The sequence below is a fragment of the Prionailurus viverrinus genome, chromosome D1 (genome assembly GCF_022837055.1).
Source record: "Prionailurus viverrinus isolate Anna chromosome D1, UM_Priviv_1.0, whole genome shotgun sequence".
NCBI lineage: Eukaryota > Metazoa > Chordata > Mammalia > Carnivora > Felidae > Prionailurus > Prionailurus viverrinus.
This window is the reverse complement of record NC_062570.1, coordinates 88,238,274-88,251,718: the sequence shown is the minus strand read 5'-3', so window position 1 is coordinate 88,251,718 and position 13,445 is coordinate 88,238,274.

The window sequence follows — 13,445 nt, the reverse complement described above, 5'->3', positions numbered from 1 at the left end:
CTGCATTGACTGGCACACACTCTAGAAGGTGGCTCCTCTTACTAAGATATGAGAGCATATTTATACCAGCGTAGTGCCTTTTTTTTTTTTTTTTTTAATGTTTACTTATTTTTGAGAGAGAGACAGAGCACAGTGAGGGGAGGGGCAGAGAGAGAGGAAGACACAGAATCTGAAGCAGGCTCCAGGCTCTGAGCTGTCAGCACAGAGCCCGATGCAGGCTCTGTGTCAAACCCACGAACCGTGAGATCATGACCTGAGCCGAAGATGGACGCTTAACTGACAGAGTCACCCAGGAGCCCCCCAGTGACTTTCATATCGACTTGTTGGATTGTTTAGAGACATTTTGCCAAAGGTGAAAACGTAACATCTTCTTGGGAAGCCGGCACTGATTCAGAATGTCTTCGTGTGGGCCACAAGCCCCTGTTCTCACAAGCCTCAAAGAAAGCCCCAAACAGTCATCGCTTTGGAGCCCTCCAGTGTGAACTTTAATTCAGGGGAGTGTCAGGCCTAGGGAAAAATATGGCAAAGGTGTTGTACCCTGTGTTTGCTCACAGTCCTCTCGCCACTGATAAGAGGTGGGGTTTATCCCAAGACAGCAGGACTCAAGAACACGTTTTTACCCACTGTACTTCCTCCCTGTGACATCAACTGAGTTTTGTCCATTCTTACCCGTCAAACACGAAGAATAATACCCATCTTTCCCACTACTCAAGGGTATTCGGAGACACAAAGTTATGCATGTGAAAGCATTACATAATCTCTAGTGAGCTACCCAGATATAAAACTCCATTCAGTCTATCACTTTAATCGAGAACAACATGGTTAGTTCATATATGCATCCCTGCATCCACAAACATTTATTAAGCACCTACTATAGGTTGAGGACTATGCTAGGCCCCTGGGAAGTATGGAGGGTGGAGAGTAAACCAGATATACAGTCTCTCCTTCGGGACTTTCTCAGGCCTTCTCTGATTCCTGCAGACCCAGATTAGATCCTTCATGAATAGCTTCTTCAGAACATTGCTTTTCATTATAATACTTCAAGTGGTTTGTTGTTCTGTGCACATGTTAATGATCATTTAATTAATCTCTCTCTCTGCCACTTGGATCTTAAGCTCTGTCAGGGAGGAATCTGTCTGGTCTTGCTCACCATTATAGTCCCATGTGCACCCCAGTGCCTTGGCACATGATTGGAACTCAGAAACAAGTTGTTGAATGGATGGATGGATGGATGGATGGATGGATGAACAAATGAATAAATGCTTTCTAAGTGCCTAGGATGCATGTGAAATAATAGAAAATATATGTATTGTTCTCTGACTCTGGTTCCTGATACCAAGCTCCTAAAACTGTTGTAGTTTCCTAAATGATAAGAGTATCAGAAGCTTCTTTTGTTCTAATATTTGTGTTTTTAAAATATTGAAAAAAAAATTTTTTAAGTTTATTTTGAGAGAGAGATAGTACAAGCAGGGGAGGGGCAGAGAGAGAGGGAGATAGAGAGAATCCCAAGCAGGGCCTATGCCACCAGCATGGAGCCTGATGCAGGGCTCAAATTCATGAACCATGAGATCATGACCTAAGCCAAAACCAAGAGTCAGACGCTTAACCCACTGAGCCACCCAGTGGCTAATATTTGCTTTTTGCTCCCTAATATTTGCTTTTTGATCCTAGTTCTTGACACAGAGCCCCAAAGTCCCTAGGAATTTCTGGGGTGATAGGAATGTCTTTTGTTCTAAAAGGTGACTCTTTTTTTTTTTTTTTAATTTATTTTGAGAGAGAGAGAGCATGAAAGGGGTAGGGGTAGAGAGAGAGGGAGAGAGAGAATCCTGAGCAGGATCCACTCTGTCAGTGCAGAGTGCAATGTGGGACCTGAACTCACAAACTGTGAGATCGTGACCTGAGCCGAAATAGTCAGATGCTTGACGACTGAGCCACCCAGGTGCCCTGCAATAAGGTGACTCTTGACGTGCTCCTGAACGGGGACTGGTCACCAGAAAGACCAAGCCATGATTAGAAGCTTAGAGCTTTCAGCCCCATCTCTCATTCTCCAGGGAGGGAGAGAGGCTGGAGATTGAGTTAATGATTGATCATGCCAATATGCTGAGGCCTCCATAAAAACCCCAAAAATACAGGGTTCAAAGAGCTTTTAGGAGGGTGAACACATCTATGTGCAGGAAGGGTGGCACCCCAACTCCACAATGACAAAAGCTCTGTGCTTGGGACCCTTCTGGACCTTGTCTTTCACTGGGCTATTCATCTGTATCCTTTATCATATTATTTATTAGATAATAAATGAATAAACATAAATATATATTTCCCTGAGCTCTGTGAGCTGGTCTTGCAAAGTATCAAACCCAAAGAGGGGGTCTGGGAACCCCATTTTATAAGTACCAGGGGCATAGGTACCAGGGGCAACCCAGGCAACTTGATGTCTGAAATGGGGACGGTCCTGCGGGACTGAGCCCTTAACCTGTGGCTTCGGATGCTAACTCCAGGGAGATAGCGTCAAGGTGAATTGGATTATAGGATACCTGGCTGGTGTGAACGAATTGGTTGGTGTGGGAATAAACCCACATACCAGGTGTCAGAAGTGTTGTGAGTGTGGTATTAGCGTAGAGTGAAGGACAGTGCCAAACGCTGGACAAAGTAACTTGAGGCTTAAATATGTGTGATAGTAATGATTGTTCAGTATGTCACTGGGCCAAGAGATTTGGATTAAAGTCCTCATTAGGTAGCAATTAAAAGTGAACATTAGCCATCCCCTTTGAACTCCATGTGACAGAGTCGAGACTGAATATTATCTTCTGAAGCAGCTAACTGCTGTATGCAGAAAAAGAAGTGGGAGGTTCAAAGACCGGAGCATCCCTTGCCCGGATTCCAGATGCTCACACAACATGGCGTGAGAGATTAGTGCTGGCCTTCCTGTGACTTCTTGATGCCATTATCTAGCTGTTATCTGGCCCAACCTGCTGCCTGGTCTTGGGGAGGCTGAGCCACAGCTCTACTTCTGAGGGGTCCTGTCATCTTTCCACTAAAGCTACCTCTGGTCCTTCTGGTGAAGGAAATGCTCTGCCAGCCACAGGACATTGCGGTGCACTTGGTGAGCTAGAGCCAGCTCCCATTAATCAGTCACCTCCAGCTGTTCTGGTGCCATAGACACGGGGATTCACCTCCATAACAAAAGATGTGAAACCTGCTGCGTGGTTCCAGCTAACTGAACTTGAGTCTTCTGGTTTCTTTGAACTCCCCTTCCACTAGAGAGAAAGTGATAAGTGGGAGACAGGTTCCAACGAGAGTCGCCAGCCTCATGAAAGACTCAAGCTTTCCAGGGGCGCCTGGTGGCTCAGTCAGTTGAGTGACCGACTCTGGCTCGGGTTGTGATCTCACGGTTTGTGAGTTCGAGCCCCGCGTTGGGCTCTGTGCTGACAGCTCAGAGCCTGGAGCCTGCTTCTGATTCTGTGTCTCCCTCTGTCTCTGTCCCTCCCCCACTCATGCTCTCTCTCTGTCTCAGAAATAAATAAACGTTAAAAAAATTAAAAAAAAAAAAAAAAAAAAAGAAAGACTCAAACTCAAGCTTTCCAGGTGGAGATGTCTCAGAAAGGGTGTGCCAACTCTGTTCAAATATTTGAAGCGTTTCCACATAGATCGGACTTAAATTTCCTACAGTTCTGGAGAGCACAGCAAGAACCAAATGATGTACCCAGAGAGACAAACTTTGACTCAACAAAAGGAAGAAATGTACCTCAACCAGAACTTTCTGAAAATGAAATGAGACACCTAGTCAGCCAGTGGGTCTTCTGTTTCTGGAGGTGTTTGAAACTGGCCTGGGTATGGTCATATAATCCATTCTAGCCTGTAATGAGGGATGTTTCATAGGCCTGCTGTTTGCGAGAAAGATCTGGATGCTGGGAGTAAGGGAGAGAGATGATCTAATATGACAAAACAATGAAAAGTCATTAATAGCTCAATGTGTGCGTGCTGAACACTTACATGCACCAAGGACTGAACTAACTACTTTGTAGGTGCGGTCATTTAATCCTCATGACAAATCTTGGGCATTGAGTCCTATAATTATCATCCTGTTAGAGATCAGGAGGTGGACACTGAGAGAAGTTAAATAATTTGCCCAAGGTTGCACAGCTAGGAAGTACAGAGCTGGGACTCAAATCCAAACTGCTAAAGGACTACCCATTCTGCTCTAGCACCCTGCTCACCTCTGCCTCCTCGCCGCCACCCCCCCTCCCCCAGTAGAGCGTAAAAACTATTAGACCACGAAAAGAAATTTCTCCCAAGAAAGTTCATCAGAATGGGCCTCCACACAGAACAGCAACTAACAACACAAAATGCCCAAATCGGGGGGAAATTACTACATTTGAGTACCAGTCACCTTGGGAGAGAGTCTTCCCGCAAAGTGAGAGCCAGTTTTAAAACACCCACATCCTCTGGCCTCACTCCCTCCTCCTCAAAGCTTTTTCTGGCCTTGCCCAGGCAAAAATCCCTCTGCCTTCATTTGCATTGTTCTCTGGAGGAGGAAAGTGACTGAGCTGTGCGGTCACTCCCCTGAGAAGAGAGTCTGAATCACACCTTCAAGTCGACCAGCCGAGACTTCTCAGGAATTTGGCTTAAGAGTTCCAAACAAGTCAAACTTATTAGTCAGCTGTTACCACCGAGAAGGAAAACCCTTGATCCTTTGCAAGAAAATGAGTGTGCCCTACCCACTGACAAGAAATGAGGGTACTGGTCACCAAAAGGAAAATAGGAAACTGGGAAGACCAGAAGAGTGCTGGTTTTTCTTTTAATCGAAACGTGATTGACAGTATACTAGTTAACATTCTATTGGTTAAGATCATATTATATTAGTTAGTATAATATTAGTTAACATTTGAAACTATAATAATGTTGTATTCGTTCCAGGCATACGACATAATAACTTGATATTTGTATATGTTGTGAAATGACCACAGTACCCTCACATATAATTACAGATTTTTTTCTCTTGTTATTATTTTCTATTTATTCATTTTTTAAATTAAGTAAGTTCTATGCCCAGCGCAGGGCTTGAACTCACTTCCCTAAGATCAAGAGTTGCATGTTCTACCAACTGAACCAGCCAAGTGTCCCACACATTTTTCTCTTGTGATGAGAACTTTTAAGATCTACTCTTAGCAGTTTTTAAATATACAATACGGTATCATTAGCTATAGTCGCCAGGCTATACATTTTACAGCTCCAAGACTTGTTTATTTTATAACTGAAAGTTTGTACCTTTTGACCACGTTCACCCTTTTAGCTTGCCCCCCACACGCTGCCTCTGGAAATCACCAATGTGTTTTCTGTATCTATGAGTTTTGTTTGTTTGTTTGAGTTTAGATTACACATAAGAGATCATACAGTATCTGTCTTTCTGTCCGACTTATTTAGCACAATGCATTCAAAGTCCACCCATGTTGTCACAAATGGCGATTTCCTTCTTTCTTATGGCCGAATAGTATTCCATTTTATATAGATATGTATATCTATCTAAATGATATCTATATAAATATCACACATATCACATCTTCTGTATCCACCCATGCATCGACGGGCACTTAGGTTGCCTTCGTATCTTGGCTATTGTAAATAACGCTGCAATGAACACGGGGGTGCGTATATATTTTCAACTTCCTGTTTTTGTTTCCTTTGGATAAATACCCAGAGTGGAATTGTATTTTTTAATTTTTGAACTCTGATACTGTTTTCCACAGTGGCTGCACCAGTTTACATTTTGGTGTTTTTTTTTTTTTTTTTAATTTTTTTTTCAACGTTTATTTATTTTTGGGACAGAGAGAGACAGAGCATGAACGGGGGAGGGGCAGAGAGAGAGGGAGACACAGAGTCGGAAACAGGCTCCAGGCTCTGAGCCATCAGCCCAGAGCCCGACGCGGGGCTCGAACTCACAGACCGCGAGATCATGACCTGGCTGAAGTCGGACGCTTAACCGACTGCGCCACCCAGGCGCCCCTACATTTTGGTGTTTTAACATGCTTCTGCCCTGTAGGACCTGGAGGTCTGGGCAGCAAAGTCAGGCCTGGAGCGTGGGCCACCGTTGTCTGTCAAAGCACTTTCACCCTGAGATTCAGGGAGGCCCTGGAACTATGAAGTGTTGCCTCCCAACTGTATCCCAAGAACTATGAAGAATTTGTGTGGGGCTCGGTCATTTTCTAAAGCCGTTCTCTATGCCCTGCGAAGCAGATTATTATAAAGACCCGAGGCTCTTAAAATCCTAGAGCCCTGGTATGATCTAGAGGTTACGCTGTATAAACTTTTTCTAATTCCTTCTTCTCTTGAGCCACCTCATGAAGTGCTTTCTTGTCTGTGGGTCCTTGCTCTAGCCAGCAGGGGTCCCGCTCAATCCTGAATCATCAGTCCCCCACTAGGGTCCTGGGGTGGCCTGAACAGTCATGACTTCTGTTTCGCAGGAGAATGAAAATCATTTTTTATCTCCATGAAGTGCCAAATCAAATAGCATGTGCGTGGCTCTCCTCGGCCTCGTGGGGGCCCCAGGCCGCTGTGGCCCCACGCTGCCAGGGAGGAGAGAGAATGACTTTGCAGCACGAGGGCTATTCGTCATTAGAACAACACGGCCGGCGGCAGCAACTGCTCTGGCCTTATCAGAGCGGGAGGCCTAGCTGGATTCTATTAATTGCCCGATGCTGTTGGGTTTGGCAGATACAGGAAGCAGTTTACATGGCTACACAGTGCCCCGGCTCACAGTCTCTCTGAAATGGTATTATTGTAGCGGGATAATTGTGATTAGGGACAGTTCCCCGAGGAAGACCAGGCCTTTGATGATTGAGTCACTTCCTCCCCACTCGGCAGTGCGATAGTGCAGCTCGCCCCACAGACGCACACCCTTTGCTGGCCAGAGCGGTCCCCCCTCCACAGCAGAGAGCCTCATCAGAGCCAGGATCACCTGAGAAACGGGAGCACCCAGAGACCACCCCTCCCCCATTTCCTTTGTAGGTAATGAGACCAGCAGCCTCCTCATGAGTGATCCCAGTTGGAAGTGGGTCCCTGACTTCTGTGATGGCCCGTGCTTTGGAACAAGGGAGAGCAGGCTCTACGTTTACTGGCTGTGTGACCTTGGGAAGTCCCCTTCTCGAGCCTCAGTTTCCCTATTTGTAAAGCGGTGATAATAAGAGACTCTACCCCAAGTGATTGTCAGGAGGGTTACAGGAGATTACTATAGTGTTTTTAAGCACTCAATAAATAGTAGCCGTTATACTTATTTTTGTGCTGTTGTTGCCGTCAGTGACACACACCCTCCCCCTCCCAAGCAACAGTCTGCCGAGGGCCAGCTCAAGTTGCCCTCACGTGGTGGAAACACGGCCACCTCAGAGGCCAAGGCCGGGGAGGGACGAGGCCGGCTAGACGTGGAGGCCTGGAGTGGGGTAGACCTGAGTGTCAGCTTCCTCAGGGGCCGTTTTTGGGCCCAGAGCTCCCTGAGAAACAGAACCCCTCGCTCACCCTGCACTTGGCACGCGGTCTCCGATGCCACACGGTGCGGCTCTGGTCCACTCACTCTGCCAAGGGTTTTTTTTTTTTTTTTATCCGCAACAGCCCCTCGTGAGCTGTCCTGAATCACTCTTATCTCAGCCTCCGCCAGGCCTCTGTCTGAAAAACACCCTTTTGTGCTCATGGGTAGGAACGGCGTTCGCCTCAACGGGGGACTCCACCCTCTTACTGGAACCTGTGAGTGGGCCCGGCAACTGCCTTCAGATGTGAACGAGGGTGGGGGCGGTGGAGGGCAGCCGGCCTCAAGGATGGAACAAAAGCTGGGGGGTCGACAGCAGAGATGGGTTTAGAGTCAGGTGTCTTACATTCACACCCGCTGCTTACTCGTTGCGTGCTCTTAGGAAAGTCACTTTTCCTCTCAGAGCCTCAGTTTCTTCGTCTGGTAAAGGGGGATAAAAATATCTCTCAGAGTGCTACGGTCAGGATGAAATTAGGTATATATGCAAAACACTTACTATAGTCCCAAACACTAGAAAATACTTAATATTTTCTATTAAAACCAAAGGAGGTAAGTTAAATAGGACAAGGAGAGCGCTGAGCACACCCGCAGGCCCCGGGCTCCAGCAGAGGCAGAGCTCCCACCGCCTAATGTGCTTTAGGAACTGCTGACCAAACCCGGGAGTCCGCAAACACTGGCAATATCCAGCAAGCTCTAAAGGGCAGAGACCATGTTTATTGTGTTTACGACTATATACTCAGTACTAGTGTGTTCATTTCCTGTGGCTCTGCTGTAACAAATGACCACAAACTTAATGGCTTAAAACACTACCAATTTATTATCTTCCCGTTCTGGAGCTCCGAAGCCTGAAATGGGTCTCAAGGGTCTAAAACCAACATGTTAGAGGGCTGCAATCCTTCTGGAGGCTCTGGGAGAGGACCCAGAGGCCCCCCTGAATCCCTTGGCTCCTGGGCCTCTCCTCCACCTTCAAGGCCAGCAGTTTGCCTCTTCAAACTTGACCCGGGCTCTCACTTGTGATCACATTGGGCCCAGCTGGATCATCCAGCATACTCTCCCCAATCTCAAGGTTGGTTGATTAGCAACCTTAATTTCATCTGTAAACTTAATCCCCACCCTGGCTATACCATAATATATCCACGGGTTCTGGGATTTGCCTGCTATGTCATTTAAAAAATGGGAATAATAATAGTAGCTGTTTCATAAGGTCCTTGGGAGACCTATGAACTGAACTTGGGAGACCTACACCAACTGAACACGAGTGTGCATAAGGCACTTAGGGCAGGGTCTGGTGCACTGCCTAGTGCTATGTGAGTGTTAACTCATGTTATAGCAATAGCAAGCAAGGGGTGAGGGATATTCCAGCCGATTCTGGAAAGACTGTCAGAACAACGAATGGTCTCTGGTAGGAGCGTTCATCGAGGGGTGGAGTCTTTGGTTTTCATATTCTCCTAAGATATGAAACAAGGCAGTTTTTACTGATGTCTGATGGGTAACAGTTTGTCTTCATGCAGATTTCCTCATGATCTGCTAATGGAAACGGACCAAGGGGCACCTCATTTGACCGGATCAACTTGGACTTGCCCTGAGTTGGCCAAATCTTAGCAGTGTTCTTCCTAGGCCCCCGGGCCCTTCTGGGGCATGGGGAGCAGGAAAGCCAGGAGCTCCAGGCCCAGGCTGGTGTTGGAGGGAGCAGATTCCCTGGGGGAAAGATTCCCCTTTCCTTTGGCTACTGGAATCTTTTACCAAACGGATCTAGAGACATTATTCTGGTCTCTGGGAGTCCTAAGTGCCCACTCTTCCTTAAACTCAGGGCTAATGGTGGATCAGTGAGCAAACATCTCCGTTATCATGGAGGGCTAAAACTGGATTTGTTTAAAGCGTTTTCTCTTTGGAGGTACAGTAATTGCTCTCCCATCAGACAGGAATTCCTATTGCTCGAAAGGAGCCAGTGTTATCAAGAGAAAACACATCAGCGCCTGTCCTCTCGGGAAGGGAATTGTGAGTAATCAACACAGTTCCTCTCCAGCTGGCCGCGGGGCCTTTGTTCAGATGGAGGACAGGTCAGGGAAAGTTTGAGCGGGCAGTGCTTTTAAGGGGCGTGTGCAATTCCAATCCTTTCTCTTCATATTTTCCTCTCCAGGGCATAGGTTTTTCCCCCAGGGAAGGGGGGCTAACCTGGGTAAATCGTTCTCAAGCCATCAGACAAATCTGATTACATGGCTCTCCTACTTGAAACCCATCAAGGGCACCGCCATCGCCCTCGGGATCAAGTCCAATTCCTTAATACAGTTTACAAGGCCCTTCATCACCTGGTCTTGCCAGCCCACCTCTTCCTCCTGCTTTGTCCGTCATCACCCCCAACCAGCACTCTTCTTTCCGGTTCTTTCAGTGACTGGTGTGTATACTCCACAGGCCAGGAGCACCATCTCTCCACATTATGGTGTGTTGGGTCTAAGACCTTGCCCGTAAACTCAGGAAACCAGATGCACAGACATGAGAGGGAAGTCCTGTAAAAGTCACGAAATGAAAGAGACGGCCCTGATTGTAACAAACTCCCTAAGCCAGCCCCACAGCCTAGCAGTTCATCTCCGTGTTGCTTTCAAACGAGTCCTTGCCCTTATCTGAATGCTTCTTGGGGAAAGGTCGTATTTCTGAGACCTTAGTGTCTCTCATCAGAGGATAATATTGAGGGCCATAATAATGATACTGACATTAGGTGTTTAGTAAGTGACGCCACTAGTAAGTGTCATTTATCGAGCAAGTACTATGTGCCACACTGTGCTAAAGACTTTATGTGCCTTGCCTTATTTAATTCTTTTCTTAAGGTTTTTATTTATTTATTTTGAGAGAGAGAGAGAGAGAGAGAGAGAGAGAGATCAGGAGAGGGGCAGAGAGAGAGGGAGAAGAGAATCCCAAGTAGGTTCTGCACTGCCGGCATGGAGCCCCATGTGGGGCTTGAACTCACAAACCGTGAGATCATGACCTGAGCTGAAATCAAGAGTCAGACGTTTACCCAACTAACTGAGCCACTCGGGCACCCCACTGCCTTATTTAACCATACCTAAGAGGTAGGTATGGTTTCCCTCCTTTTATAGATGAGAATGTTAGGGCTCACCAAGGTGGTCATTTGCCTAGGGTTATGCAGCCAGGATGAGGTAGGAACAGAAACTAAAATCTAGGTTTTTCTGAGCCGAGACCCATCCAGAACTCAAAGGCATACAGCTTCCCATGTATGGATGTGTGGACATATGCACGGAGGGCCCAAGCTTGGGGGGATCCAGGAAAGGCAGGACAGACGTAATCAGGGTAGAGCCTCCTTTGTTTGGCTTTACTTCAAACAAAGATGACAGCAGGGAAACTGGAGCCCCCACTTCCCTTCTCTGAAGACCAAAGCAAGGCCAAAAATAGGAGAGACAGGAAGCATTTGATCCCAATGTGTCATATGAACACAAACATCCTGCCAACTTTGCCATCAGGGAGTGCCCGAGAGCAGCTGCTATCCACAATGCCCAGCCAGACTCCCTCAGCATAACATGGGTCTGGGTCTGCTGGTATATCTCTAGGGTTCTTAGAACACTGCACAGCAGAACACACAGGGTGCTTTATTATGACCAAAAGAATGCACCCCACAGACCTCCAGCCACAGGAGGCCATAGCTGCTTGCTCTGAAATCCATCTCTGTGTTTCCTCCAAGGCCACATTTCTCACCAGCTGCTCCCAGAGAACAGCACAGATGCTGGGGCAGACCTGTCCCTGGGAGACACTGGACTCCTCTGACAGCCGTCTTTGGCTCGAGGACTCCCCGATGGCCTTGCCAAACTTTCTCTAGTCTGAGGTGCTTCCCCGTAAGTGTCCTTCTCTCTCTCCTTGACCCAGAATTGAACGAGCGTCCGAGTCTAAGGGCTCTCCCAGCCCTTCTCAACCCCTCTTGGCATCTGCTTATTGGAGCACCTGAACTAACTCAGAGGTCATCTAGTAATTGCCTCATTTTTATTTTTTTTTTTTAATTTTAGAGAGAAAGGTGCCTGGGTGGCTCAGTCGGTTCAGCATCCGACTTCGGCTCAGGTCATGATCTCACGGTTCGTGGGTTTGAGCCCTGCGTGGGGCTCTGTGCTGACAGCTCAGAGCCTGGAGCCTGCTTCAGATTCTGTGTCTCCTGTCCTCTGCTCCTCCCTGGCTCACACTCTTTCTCTGCCTCTCAAAAATAAAGAAACATAATAAAAAAAATTTAAAAATATTTTAGAGAGGGGGCACATAGGTGGCTCAGTTGATTAAGCATCCGACTCTTGGTTTCAGCTCGGGTCGTGATCTCAGAGTTTGTGGGTTCGAGCCCCGCATTGGGCTCTGTGCTGACAGGGTGGAGGCTGCTTGAGATTCTCTCTCTCTCCCTCTCTCTCTCTCTCTGCCCCTCCCACATCTCTCTCTCAAAATAAATAAACTTTAGAGAGAAAGAGAGTGTGAGTGGGGGATCAGGGCAGAGACAGAGGGAGACAGAGAATCTCAAGCAGGTTCCATGCTTAGCACAGAGCCCAACTTGGGGCTCAATCCCATGACGTTGGGATCATGCCCCATTCGTAGTTGAGAAAACTGAAGCTCAGAGAGGCAACATTCTGAGGCCACACACCAAACCCATGCAGAGCAGGAAATGGGTCTCCTTGCTTACAGGCCATATCTATTTCCCTTACTTCATGTGTTTTTGAGAGGGGAGAGCAGAAATGGTGACATGTGGGTGAGGATTTCTTCAAAAGAAGCCCCCTCACACACTCACTCCTGGCTCCCTCCAGCTCAAAAGCCCCAGAGCGAAAGATAGTGCCTGGCTTGTTCCTCCATTTGCCCCAGACACTCTGGTCTCCAAAGCTTGGGCCCTTGACTCTACCGCCTGCCTGGTATAATAAATGAGATAGCTCCATTCAAATGTGTGTGGCGGGGGGCGTTACTGCTTTTGTAATTGGGGCAGGTAGACTGGACAGACGTCTGCCAGCAAGAGTGTGTGCAGAGAGCAGATCAAAAGGCAACCAGGAGGGGCGGGGGTCTTCCCGGCCAGAGAAAAGGGAGCATCAGCATTTGCTCAGGGCCCTCTCCCTGCGGGAGCCTGAGCTGACCCGTCATTTAAGAGGCTTCCTTACTAATTTCTTCCGCACCTGGCCCAGAGCTGGGGCTGCCTCACGGCTTCCATCATGCTAATTGCCACCGTCTCCCCAGTGACACTGAGCTCAGTTCCTGATAAGGTGCGTCCTTAATAGTCTCCCATTTCCCTGCTGACACCGGAAAATAGGCCTGACTCGGCGGTGTATTACTGCACTGAGTGAGGTGCAGCCGTCACGCCCAGCCTCACAGCCTGAACCATTAGTGGGCCTACAATCAATAGTGTTCAGGCAACCCTTGTTTCTCTGAAAGCACTCATTTGGCACGTTTGCTGTTTGTCAGGCAGTTCCTTTCTCTAGCGTCCCACGGTCCATGGCCCTGGCGTCTGAGTCTATCCTCTTTCCACAGAGTGCTGAGCAGAATTCGTGAGTTCCGGACAGCACCAGCTTGTTGTCACTGGAACAAAGGAATGATAAGACTCTACCAGGCTGCAGTTAACGACAGCTTGGGTTATAGTTCTTTGGTTGCAAGCCACAGTAACCAACTGTGTGAATGTAATCAGAGTAGGGCCTACTGGGAAGTCACCTCACACCTCGGCACTGAGGCTCAACGAGCACCAGGGAAGCTTCTGAAGATTCAGGTTTAAGGGAGAGAATGTCTGTTGAGTCTGGTTTGAGGCACTAGGTTTTGGCCAAAGAAGGATGGGGCAACTGGATGGTCTGTACCTAAAAAAGGAGAGTGAGGACACCAGAAGAGGAGAGAAAGGATGTGGGGTAGGCAAAAATACTGGAAGTTCACCAGGTGAACAGACATCTGGGGGACATAGGCCCAAAGGAGGTACTAATGG